We start from the raw sequence: 12693 nt of genomic DNA on the forward strand, positions 1-12693 counted from the left end.
CATCTCTACTAAAAATACAAATATTAGCCAGGAGTGGTGGTGTGCACCTGTAGTCCCAGTTACTCAGGAAGCTGAGACAGGAAAATCACATGAACCCAGGAAGCAGAGGCTGCAGTGAGCCGAAATCATGCCACTGCACTTCAGCCTGGGTGACAGAGTGAGATTCTGTCTCAAAAAAAAAAAAAAAAAAAAAAAAGAGAGCGCGAGAGAGAGAGAGATAGTGTCAGATGTGGCTAGGAGGAGGACACCCACCCAGCTGGTGTCCACTGCAAAAGTGATCGCTTGCTTGGCGGTGGGGAGAATCTCCCCTTCCATTTGCTCACAAAATCATTTTTCTGTGTTGATGATTATTCTGGTGGAGTGAGAGCAGAGAAATAAAAGTAGTTTGAGGTGTTCGAGGTTTGTTTTTGTTTTTGTTTTTCCTAAATAATCATGAATACAATACTTTAGAACCTTACAGGGGACAGAGAATCAAAAGGCGATTTCAGTCTTATACCAAATCATTGTAACTATGCCCTTCCTCTACATAGAGGTTCAAGTTGGAAAGGAAGAAAGCAAGCAGGAATAATAATGTAATAATCACTAGCTTTTATTCAGCCTGTTTTATATTCCAGAAACATTTATATATAAAACTAACAATCCTCAAAACATTTCTTCAAAGTATGTATTATTGTCCTTATTTTACACATGAAGGAATTAGGATGAGAAAATGATATTCACTGTCCAGTCTAATACAACTGGTGAGTAGTAGAGCTGGGATTCCAACCTATGGGAGTTTGACTCCCATATATTCCCACTAGCCTGACTTTCAGTGGAGAAGCTCATGCAAAAGATTCCAGTCTGGATATAATTGGAGCCGCATGAAGGAAAAAGAAAGGAGTTTTCCTGTATGCCTGAGGAGGAGCACATTCATCAGATCTCTAGGCACAGTGCCAGGCACATGATAAATGCACAGAATTTTATTGAAGAGTGGAAGGTGAAAGGGTGAAAGGAAGGCAGAGAGGGAAGGAAAGGAAATAGAAGCAGAGAAGGTAAGAGAGGAAGAAGGAGGGTACAGGCAAGACATAAGCACGTGGATGAATTTGGAAACCACCTCCTTCTGTGTCAGCCAGAAATCTCTGGATTCTGAGCGCTATGATTTCCCTGCCCCTAATGGTGCTGAGAGCACCTGCCTTATGCACACCTCCTTTCCAAAGTCTAGAAAGTACAACATGAGAGCTGCCCCTTATCTATGAGATCTTCCAATCTAATGCAGTCTCATACAGGCAAAAACAGGTTTTCATCCTATCTTCATTCTGGGCCATCTTGGATATTCAAGTCCCCTAGGTTAAAGCCTATAGTCACTGTCACTATGTATGTATGTGTGTGTATGTATAGACACACACACACAGACACACACACACGCAAGGAACTGTGGCTAAAAACCTATATATACTTATATACTCCTATATATACTTATATACTCCTATATATACTAATATACTCCTATATATACCATATAAGACCTATATATAGTATATATAGGTTTTTAGCCATAGTTTCTGGCTAGTGACTCGCATAGACCTTGTTATAATATTGGGGCATTTTATGTCTAAGGATCAGGCCTCAGAAAACACAGTCTCTCCCTCTGACCTTCCCCTGTCTCCTTTCATCTGCCCAAGGCTGGACTCTAACCTGTCCATGGGTCATAAGACCCTCATAGCAGAGGGAGTCCTGACCCATAGCCTGGAGACAGGAATACTGCATAGAAAGGCCAAGAAGAATCTGGACAGGCCTTACTGGGTTTAGATCATATCCTTTCTGTCTAATCACATCTCTATATGGTTGTCAATCATGTGTATCCAATGAAGCCTCAATAAAAAGTCCAAGAGGACAGAATTTGGGGAGCTTCCAGATAGCTGAACTTGTGGAGGCTCCTGGACAGTGGCGTACCTGGAAGGGGCATAGAAGCTCTGGGCCTTGTTTCCCATACCTCACCTTATGCATCTCTTCATCTGTATCCCTAGTAATATCCTTTATAACAAACCAGAAACTAAGTAACTTTTGTCCCTTGATCACTCAAGCTTTCTTGCTGTTCAGACAAGTTACCAGGTTCAAGATCTTTGCACTTGCTGTTCCTATTGTCTGGAACACCCTTTCCCTGTTCATTCCTGTGGCTTGCTTCTTCACTTTGCCTGTCTGATGAGGATGTCCCTGGGTGTCTCATGAACAGAAACACCCACTCGACACTCCAATCCCTTCTGATCGTCTTCAGGCTATCCCTGTAAACTGTGTTATTCTTGTTCATAGAACATATATTTGAAATTGTATTGTATGTTTTTATTTACTTAATTTTTGGTTGCCTCACCCCAGTAGGATACAAACCTCAGGAGAGCAAAGCATATGATCTCTCTTATACCTTCCCGGATCTCAAGCATCTAACACAGTACCAGGCATTTGGTGGGCTCAGTAAATATTTATAGATTGAATACATGAAGAATAAATGCATTAATAATGCTAAGTGAATGAATGACTCCCGAAACCAAAAGCAGATGGATCCTCTGCTTGAATCTAAACATGATGCAAGTATTCCTGTTTACAAAGTGAACTTAGTGATGCCAATTATTCACATGACAAAAATAATTCTTCGGTTTACCAAAGATTTCACTTGGAAGCTAGTTAAAATAACTCATTCCTTTAGTGCTTTAAAAAATTCAATCCAATTTACAAAATGATGGTATATGGACAACTATTCTAGCCTATATGAATTTCCTAAAAATGAAGTGTTCAGCTTTGCCTAATGACAATTCTGCTTCTGATCTCTGATTCCAGCTTGTTTGCTGTGTGGACTAATAGAGTGGCTTATTAAAACACCTCACGAAAGGCTACTTCAATGTTCTTATGTGTGGACATTTACATTCTTTTATAAACTTGTGAATAGGTGCATTTTCATGTGTTGGCTCTCCAGGAGAACCACTGGAAATATATTCAAGATTCATACTGGCTTGCTTTGCAAATCGTCCACAATTTGGACAACAGGATTTAAGAAAGCTCTAGCTCTGTGTTCCAATTTTCATGTCCATTAACTGTCAGTACTGGGAAGAGGAAGGCAGAAATCATTCCTACTCAATGGAGAAGCCGTTTTTAAATTTTTCCTTCTTCAATGTCCCCAGCTTATGATAGTCAATTCGTCCAGCACAGGCTGTTGGTATTTCAGTGCTTTATCTAGTTGTTGTATATGTTTCCCTCTCCTTATTCACTCACCTCCTTCATAGCTAAGAACTGTGACAGTTTCTCTACAACACGAGGTAAGTCAAACCCAATGTATTTTTATACACAGGCGACTCAAGAGCTTTCTTCTTGGAAATGGTATTCCAGAAAAGCCATTGTATTCTCACTGACAGTCATTTTCATTCTGGACCTTAATCTGTGATTGCTTCCCATTGTACAGAATATTGTTCTGGGTTATGGATAGAGTTAAAGAATAATATTTTTAATAGTTATTCATTGAATGCCTATTAAGGGCTTTCACTGATATCTGTACAAGTATTCTACGGAGCAGTATTATGCCTATTTTATAGGTGAGAATGGGAAAGCTCAGAGAATTGAACACCATATTTAAAGTCAAACAGTTTAATAAATACATGTCATTTTGCTGCTCAGAGTTTAAAAGGGAAAAACCTGGGATTCTCATTTATGCAGTGGAGACGGTAAAGAGAAGTATGCAGAGGCATTAGGATAAGTGAAGTGATAGAATATTTCACATACAAGGAATAGGGCTGTGTAAGGGCTTTGAGGCAGGATTGGCTTTGGAGAGCTTAAGAACCTAAAAAGGAATCTGTAGACCTAGTGTTTAATAAGTTTTGGGAAAGTATTCAGAGACAGACAATCCAAGTTCATAGAACACAAAAAGAACCCCAAATTGTATCCCAAATGCAATGGGCAGTTATTGAATAAGAGTTTGTTGTTTTATCGCTGTTGTCCTGTTATTGTTATCAGCAGGAATGATCAGATCGTATTGTTTCCCTGCACTCACAGATACTTCCCAGGGTCAGGGAGGCAGTGTCACCTGATATTGAGTGACTTAGAAGGAGAAAGCACTCATGTTTGAGTCAGGAAACTTGGGTTCTGGACTTGGACTTTGGGCTTCTCTTTATTTTTCTCTGAACCATTTATTCTTGTCCAAAGTGAGGAGTTGGCCCAAAACACTTCTATGTGCCAATTTCCCTCTAAAAGCCCGTGATTACTGATTATGACCACTGCTGGGACAGTTTTTCAAAACTATGTCCAAAGGTTACATTTATATTGATTCTGTATCCGTTGAGAGTCTCGTCCTGAGACACAGGTGAAGCAGGACATAGGGCAGTGATAATGACCAGCAGACACACAGGGTCATTCAGGTTACCCAGAGCTCAGTGCAGAGGTCAGCTCCGTCCTCTCGTGTTGCCACTCAGGGACATTTGTCAGTGATTGATTGCTGTTCTTGCATCACAGGATTATCACCCGTTCTCTTTTCTACCTAAAATGTCTGTACCATCACTCTTTTCCAACTTTTCCTTTCTGGTCCTATCTGAGAAGGGAGCAGAATTCCATGGCAGAGACCATGGACTTAGAAATTGAGCTTCACAAGTTTAAGTCCTGCTTATATCCCTTGCTTGCTGTGAGCAACTGATTTCCCTCTATGAGCTTCCAGTTTCCACATCTGTAGAATGGTCACAGTGTCAGTACCTGCTTCAGATAATTCTCGTGGGTTAGGAAGATGATGATTCACAGTGCCCAGAAGATAGTAAATATACTCAGTGAATTATTTACTCCTCCTCCCTGTGTTCTCCCTGCTACCCTTTTTTATCTTTCATCTCTCAAAGCTGAGCTAAGGGATCATATATTTCAGAAAAATATCTCCTGCCCTTGTCCCTTCCCACAGAGAATCATGTCTGTAATCTTATCTTGCCTCAGTGTATTCTTCCCTATGCTGTCGTCTCACCCCGTCTCTGCAAGAGACATCTAGAGGCCAATCATTATAGACACTTCGTTGATGTGTCTCAAGCAAACGGCATAGAGCAAGTATTCAATAAATTTCTACTAACCTTTACTGCCAAAGGGCATGTTGAAAGGAGGAATGCTGGAAGAGGTAAGGAAGACAGAGGTACAGAAGAAAAAAAAAAATCCCGTGTCATGCCAGCTCCTCAAAAGACATTTTATTTTAGAATATAAAGGAAAAGTAGAGTAAAAGAAGAAACCATTAAGTGGCCCAAATTGCATTACCAGTTCTCTACCATGGGATACACAGCCAGCATTCAGTCTTTAGTATAAGCAATTCTTGATTGACTAAGAAGTGTTTAGCAAAAGAAGCAAAATTTACCATGTGTATTTACCGTCTGAATGGCTCGGCTCCTCTAGCTTTGCTTACATCAATGAAAGGGAGAAAATGCACCCAGACAGTCTAATTTCTTTAAGTCAGATGAGTCACAGAAGAAAAAAGTTGGAAGATGTGCTACAAAATAATCAATCATCAGATAAAACTGTTTTGGATGTAGCAGATGTATAAAATAAAGTGAGACTATTTTTTAAGCTAAAAGTTTGTATATTTACAGAAGATTCTGGTAGAATAGAGAAATTTAGCCAGACCATCACTTAAAAAATTAGCCGGACACAACAGAGTGTGCCTATAATTGCAGCTACTCAGGAGGCTGAGGTGGAAAAAGAAAGAAACTATTGACAAGGATCTTTTCTTGCAGAGGAAAGAGAGATAAAGAAATATCTACATAAACACATATACATATACAACTTACATGTATAAACACAAATATACATCATAGATCTAGATACTTTATTGATTCATATACTTAATAACTTTCAACACTAATAAATTGGACACTTATTTAGCTACATTGATAAACACAAGGCAGATCATAGGTGGCTCTATGCTCTCTGTGCCATCATGGCCTATGCAAGAGTTTTTAGTTCTGGTGTGATACTGACATTCAAGACATTGAAGGTCCTGGAATGTGAGCCACATGATGAGATGATTTGAAGATAGACAGTTTACAGAAGAGAATACCCTTTGTTCAAATATCTAAACAGCTGTCATGAACAAGAGTGATTAGATCCGTTTTGCTTGACCCAGGAGGTACAAAACTGAGACTAATGGATGGGAGCTTCAGGGAGGGAGAATTTTGCTTAGTCCAAGGAAGGGTTTCTGGCAAGAAAGGTCTATGCCGCTAGATCTTGTGCTCCTGGGAATAGGGAGCTTTGGTTCCCTTCCAGCATGGAAACTCAGGCTATATGTCCATTTAACAGGTAGTGTCATATTTCACAGGATACTTCTGCTTTGGGTAAGAGAGAGTATTACAGGACCACCATGATCTTTTTTATGTATACATTTTAGTGGAAATTGTAACAAGTCTAGTTAAAATGACATATGCCTTGGAAAAAAAGTTTATTTCTACTAATGTTAAAACTACTATGATTATCACTGCCAATGCTACTACAATTACTATTAATGGTCATATGATAGATAATGTTTGCAGGGCAGCTACTGTATACGAGGTACATATTCCCTCTGCTAGATAGTTTGCATTTTGCATATACCATCTCATTTAACCTGCACAGCAATTTTGAGTAGTTGATGTCATCGATCTCTTTTTGCAGTGGGAACTGAGGCTCTAGGAGGTGAAGCCATCTATTCATGGTCAGCCAGATAGTAACAGTCAGATCCATGTGTGTCTGACCACAAAATCAGTTCTCTTTCTGTTTTACAGAGCCATAGGAAGAGAAGGCAGGAAGAGAAGAGAGGAGAGGGGAGGGGAGGCAAGGGGAGGGGAGGGGAGGGGAGCATATAATAGATAATCCTAGGCTTAAGCCAGATTTATTTTGGGAAAATATGAGACTTGGTTACTTAAATACTCTAATGTTTTATATATCAAGCTATACATTACTGATTATACAAGTTGCAATTATTAATGACAGATTCACTAGTTTAATTCTCTCTCTGATGAACCCATTCTTCTTGAGGTCATTTCATCCTTCTTAGGAAGAGCTACTACTTCACAATTGCATGAGAAGAGATCAATTTATATGTATGGTTCATACACATCTTCTCAAAAAGAGAAATCAAGAGGGACTTAGGTATGGTAAGTTGAAGAACATGAAAAGGAATTGGAAAATCAAAAATGGTGAGGTGATTTGGGGATATCATCAGGATATCAAGTATAATGAAATTAAACATATATCTGAAAGCAAATGATTCTAAGCAATTTTGATAGATAGCCTCTTTCCCCCAAGGGATTTAAAAATCCAAGTTGGGTGGCGGAGCAAGATGGCCGAATAGGAACAGCTCCAGTCTCCAACTCCCAGCACCAGCGACACAGAAGACGGGTGATTTCTGCATTTTCAACTGAGGTACTGGGTTCATCTCACTAGGGAGTGCCGGACGATCGGTGCTGGTCAGCTGCTGCAGCCTGACCAGCGAGAGCTGAAGCAGGGCGAGGCATCGCCTCACCTGGGAAGCAGAAGGGGAAAGGGAATCCCTTTTCCTAGCCAGGGGAACTGAGACACACAACACCTGGAAAATTGGGTAACTCCCACCCCAATACTGCGCTTTAAGCAAACAGGCACACCTGGAGATAATATCCCACACCTGGCCGGGAGGGTCCCACACCCACGGAGCCTCCCTCATTGCTAGCACAGTAGTCTGCGATATCGCGGCAAGGCAGCAGGGAGGCTGGGGGAGGGGCGCCCGCCATTGCTGAGGCTTAAGTAGGTAAACAAAGCCGCTGGGAAGCTCGAACTGGGTGGAGCTCACAGCAGCTCAAGGAAACCTGCCTGTCTCTGTAGACGCCACCTCTGGGGACAGGGCACAGATAACAACAAAAGCAGCAGAAACCTCTGCAGACGCAAACGACTCTGTCTGACAGCTTTGAAGAGAGCAATGGATCTCCCAACACGGAGGTTGAGATCTGAGAAGGGACAGACTGCCTGCTCAAGTGGGTCCCTGACCCCTGAGTAGCCTAACTGGGAGACATCCCCCACTAGGGGCAGTCTGACACCCCACACCTCACAGGGTGGAGTACACCCCTGAGAGGAAGCCTCCAAAGCAAGAATCAGACAGGTACACTCGCTGTTCAGCAATATTCTATCTTCTGCAGCCTCTGCTGCTGACACCCAGGCAAACAGGGTCTGGAGTGGACCTCAAGCAATCTCCAACAGACCTACAGCTGAGGGTCCTGACTGTTAGAAGGAAAACTATCAAACAAGAAGGACACCTACACCAAAACCCCATCAGTACGTCACCATCATCAAAGACCAGAGTCAGATAAAACCACAAAGATGGGGAAAAAGCAGGGCAGAAAAGCTGGAAATTCAAAAAATAAGAGCGCATCTCCCCTGGCAAAGGAGCGCAGCTCATCGCCAGCAACGGATCAAAGCTGGACGGAGAATGACTTTGACGAGATGAGAGAAGAAGGCTTCAGTCCATCAAACTTCTCAGAGCTAAAGGAGGAATTACGTACCCAGCGCAAAGAAACTAAAAATCTTGAAAAAAAAGTGGAAGAATTGATGGCTAGAGTAATTAATGCAGAGAAGGTCATAAACGAAATGAAAGAGATGAAAACCATGACACGAGAAATATGTGACAAATGCACAAGCTTCAGTAACCGACTCGATAAACTGGAAGAAAGAGTATCAGCAATTGAGGATCAAATGAACGAAATGAAGCGAGAAGAAAAACCAAAAGAAAAAAGAAGAAAAAGAAATGAACAAAGCCTGCAAGAAGTATGGGATTATGTAAAAAGACCAAATCTACGTCTGATTGGGGTGCCTGAAAGTGAGGGGGAAAATGGAACCAAGTTGGAAAACACTCTGCAGGATATCATCCAGGAGAACTTCCCCAACCTAGTAGGGCAGGCCAACATTCAAATCCAGGAAATACAGAGAACGCCACAAAGATACTCCTCGAGAAGAGCAACTCCAAGACACATAATTGCCAGATTCACCAAAGTTGAAATGAAGGAAAAAATCTTAAGGGCAGCCAGAGAGAAAGGTCGGGTTACCCACAAAGGGAAGCCCATCAGACTAACAGCAGATCTCTCGGCAGAAACTCTCCAAGCCAGAAGAGAGTGGGGGCCAATATTCAACATTCTTAAAGAAAAGAATTTTCAACCCAGAATTTCATATCCAGCCAAACTAAATTTCATAAGTGAAGGAGAAATAAAATCCTTTACAGATAAGCAAATGCTTAGAGATTTTGTCACCACTAGGCCTGCCTTACAAGAGACCCTGAAGGAAGCACTCAACATGGAAAGGAACAACCGGTACCAGCCATTGCAAAAACATGCCAAAATGTAAAGACCATCGAGGCTAGGAAGAAACTGCATCAACTAACGAGCAAAATAACCAGTTAATATCATAATGGCAGGATAAAGTTCACACATAACAATATTAACCTTAAATGTAAATGGACTAAATGCTCCAATTAAAAGACATAGACTGGCAAACTGGATAAAGAGTCAAGACCCATCAGTCTGCTGTATCAGGAGACCCATCTCACACGCAGAGACATACATAGGCTCAAAATAAAGGGATGGAGGAAGATTTACCAAGCAAATGGAGAACAAAAGAAAGCAGGGGTTGCAATACTAGTCTCTGATAAAACAGACTTTAAACCATCAAAGATCAAAAGAGACAAAGAAGGCCATTACATAATGGTAAAGGGATCAATTCAACAGGAAGAACTAACTATCCTAAATATATATGCACCCAATACAGGAGCACCCAGATTCATAAAGCAAGTCCTTAGAGACTTACAAAGAGACTTAGACTCCCATACAATAATAATGGGAGACTTCAACACTCCACTGTCAACATTAGACAGATCAACGAGACAGAAAGTTAACAAGGATATCCAGGAATTGAACTCATCTCTGCAGCAAGCAGACCTAATAGACATCTATAGAACTCTCCACCCCAAATCAACAGAATATACATTCTTCTCAGCACCACATCGCACTTATTCCAAAATTGACCACATAATTGGAAGTAAAGCACTCCTCAGCAAATGTAAAGGAACAGAAATTATAACAAACTGTCTCTCAGACCACAGTGCAATCAAACTAGAACTCAGGACTAAGAAACTCAATCAAAACCGCTCAACTACATGGAAACTGAACAACCTGCTCCTGAATGACTACTGGGTACATAACGAAATGAAGGCAGAAATAAAGATGTTCTTTGAAACCAATGAGAACAAAGATACAACATACCAGAATCTCTGGGACACATTTAAAGCAGTGTGTAGAGGGAAATTTATAGCACTAAATGCCCACAAGAGAAAGCAGGAAAGATCTAAAATTGACACTCTAACATCACAATTAAAAGAACTACAGAAGCAAGAGCAAACACATTCCAAAGCTAGCAGAAGGCAAGAAATAACTAAGATCAGAGCAGAACTGAAGGAGATAGAGACACAAAAAACCCTCCAAAAAATCAATGAATCCAGGAGTTGGTTTTTTGAAAAGATCAACAAAATTGACAGACCGCTAGCAAGACTAATAAAGAAGAAAACAGAGAAGAATCAAATAGATGCAATAAAAAATGATAAAGGGGATATCACCACCGACCCTACAGAAATACAAACTACCATCAGAGAATACTATAAACACCTGTATGCAAATAAACTAGAAAATCTAGAAGAAATGGATAATTTCCTGGACACTTACCCTCTCCCAAGACTAAACCAGGAAGAAGTTGAATCCCTGAATAGACCAATAGCAGGCTCTGAAATTGAGGCAATAATTAATAGCCTACCAACCAAAAAAAGTCCAGGACCAGATGGATTCACAGCTGAATTCTACCAGAGGTACAAGGAGGAGCTGGTACCATTCCTTCTGAAACTATTCCAATCAATAGAAAAAGCGGAAATCCTCCCTAACTCATTTTATGAGGCCAATGATACCAAAGCCTGGCAGAGACACAACAAAAAAAGAGAATTTTAGACCAATATCCCTGATGAACATCGATGCAAAAATCCTCAATAAAATACTGGCAAACCAGATTCAGCAACACATCAAAAAGCTTATCCACCATGATCAAGTGGGCTTCATCCCTGGGATGCAAGGCTGGTTCAACATTCACAAATCAATAAACATAATCCAGAATATAAACAGAACCAAAGACAAGAACCACATGATTATCTCAATAGATGCAGAAAAGGCTTTTGACAAAATTCAACAGCCCTTCATGCTAAAAACGCTCAATAAATTCAGTATTGATGGAATGTACCTCAAAATAATAAGAGCTATTTATGACAAACCCACAGCCAATATCATACTGAATGGGCAAAAACTGGAAAAATTCCCTTTGAAAACTGGCACAAGACAGGGATGCCCTCTCTCACCACTCCTATTCAACATAGTGTTGGAAGTTCTGGCTAGGGCAATCAGGCAAGAGAAAGAAATCAAGGGTATTCAGTTAGGAAAAGAAGTCAAATTGTCCCTGTTTGCAGATGACATGATTGTATATTTAGAAAATCCCATCATCTCAGCCCAAAATCTCCTTAAGCTGATAAGCAACTTCAGCAAAGTCTCAGGATACAAAATTAATGTGCAAAAATCACAAGCATTCTTATACACCAGTAACAGACAAACAGAGAGCCAAATCATGAATGAACTTCCATTCACAATTGCTTCAAAGAGAATAAAATACCTAGGAATCCAACTTACAAGGGATGTAAAGGACCTCTTCAAGGAGAACTACAAACCACTGCTCAGTGAAATCAAAGAGGACACAAACAAATGGAAGAACATACCATGCTCATGGATAGGAAGAATCAATATCGTGAAAATGGCCATAGTGCCCAAGGTTATTTATAGATTCAATGCCATCCCCATCAAGTTACCAATGAGTTTCTTCACAGAATTGGAAAAAACTGCTTTAAAGTTCATATGGAACCAAAAAAGAGCCCGCATCTCCAAGACAATCCTAAGTCAAAAGACCAATGCTGGAGGCATCACGCTACCTGACTTCAAACTATACTACAAGGCTACAGTAACCAAAACAGCATGGTACTGGTACCAAAAAAGAGATATAGACCAATGGAACAGAACAGAGTCCTCAGAAATAATACCACACATCTACAGCCATCTGATCTTTGACAAACCTGAGAGAAACAAGAAATGGGGAAAGGATTCCCTATTTAATAAATGGTGCTGGGAAAATCGGCTAGCCATAAGTAGAAAGCTGAAACTGGATCCTTTCCTTACTCCTTATACGAAAATTAATTCAAGATGGATTAGAGACTTAAATGTTAGACCTAATACCATAAAAACCCTAGAGGAAAACCTAGGTAGTACCATTCAGGACATAGGCATGGGCAAAGACTTCATGTCTAAAACACCAAAAGCAACAGCAGCAAAAGCCAAAATTGACAAATGGGATCTAATTAAACTAAAAAGCTTCTGCACAGCAAAAGAAACTACCATCAGAGTGAACAGGCAACCTACAGAATGGGAGAAAATTTTTGCAATCTACTCATCTGACAAAGGGCTAATATCCAGAACCTACAAAGAACTCAAACAAATTTACAAGAAAAAAACAAACAACCCCATCAAAAAGTGGGCAAAATATATGAACAGACATTTCTCAAAAGAAGACATTCATACAGCCAACAGACACATGAAAAAATGCTCATCATCACTGGCCATCAGAGAAATGCAAATC

Source organism: Macaca mulatta, chromosome 20, assembly GCF_049350105.2.
Source record: "Macaca mulatta isolate MMU2019108-1 chromosome 20, T2T-MMU8v2.0, whole genome shotgun sequence".
Lineage (NCBI taxonomy): Eukaryota > Metazoa > Chordata > Mammalia > Primates > Cercopithecidae > Macaca > Macaca mulatta.